The 959-nt window shown below is 74.3% G+C and overlaps 1 protein-coding gene across 1 annotated transcript in view; it reads right to left on the bottom strand.

Annotated features, from left to right (window-relative positions):
- MNEG_4264 (Transcription factor bHLH140) overlaps positions 1 to 959 on the bottom strand; it is a gene marked incomplete at both ends in the record, with an annotated part of 4188 nt that overhangs the window by 2171 nt on the left and 1058 nt on the right. The window lies entirely within an intron of this gene.

The following is a 959-nucleotide window of genomic DNA, read 5'->3' as shown; positions in this document are numbered from 1 at the left end:
CACCAGGGCCCCCCACCCCGCCGCCGCCGCCCTTAGCCGCCGGGCTGCCTTGCGGCGGCGCCTGCCTCTGCTGCTGCTGCTTCTGCTGCTTTGCGCCCGCCATGAGCATGGCAAAGGCGTTCTTGGCAGGGCCCGCAGAAGCAGGCCGCTGGGCTGGCAGCTGCTGCGACGTCTGCTGCTGTGATGGCAGCTGCTGCGACGGCGACTGCTGCGACGGCGGCTGCTGTGATGGCAGCTGCTGCGACGGTGGCTGCTGCGACGGCTGCTGCTGTGATGACAGCTGCTGCGACGGCTGCTGCTGTGATGACAGCTGCTGCGACGGCGACTGCTGCGACGGCGGCTGCTGCTGCGGATGCTTTGGCTGCGGCCGCTCCACAGCCCCTCCAGTGCCACTTAGTCGGGATTCAGGATCTGGGCTGATCGTCCGCCGCCGCTTGGCGGGCGGCGCGCCCTCCCCGCCGGCCGGGACCGCCGCCTCCGCCCCCGTGCCATTACCCGCCCCCGCCGCTGGGGGCGCACCCGCGCCGCCGGGCGCGGTCTTCGCCGCCTTCTTCGCCCCGCCCGCCGCGGCCTTCTCCTCGGCCGCGCGCCGCGCCTTGTCCGCCGTCGCCGCGAGTGCCGCGGCTGCGCCGGGCAGCTCCCTCGGCCCCCGCCAGCCTGGGGCGCCGTAGGCGGCCCATAGGTCGAGGAATCGAGCGGTGTCAGCATCGCTCTGCGCCGTGGATATTGATGAGAACCCCTCTGACGCCTGCGGCAGGTTGCCCGGCTTGCCCAGTAAGTTTGCCATGGAGTGGACGACCCGCGCCGCGCCCGCGCCCTCGACGCCGCCGGCGTGCCCCACGCGTGCAGAAGCGCGGGCCAGGCAGACCTCGCGCGGCGGCGCAAGCACCAGCGCGTGCGCGGGCGCGGCGCGGCGGTGGGCGAGGAGCAGGAATGAGGAGCGCTGCTCGGGGTCGCAG

The sequence above is a fragment of the Monoraphidium neglectum genome (genome assembly GCF_000611645.1).
Source record: "Monoraphidium neglectum strain SAG 48.87 unplaced genomic scaffold scaffold00583, whole genome shotgun sequence".
Classification (NCBI taxonomy): domain Eukaryota; kingdom Viridiplantae; phylum Chlorophyta; class Chlorophyceae; order Sphaeropleales; family Selenastraceae; genus Monoraphidium; species Monoraphidium neglectum.
Note: the sequence above shows the minus strand (reverse complement) of the source record. Positions and strands in the feature narration are given on the sequence as shown.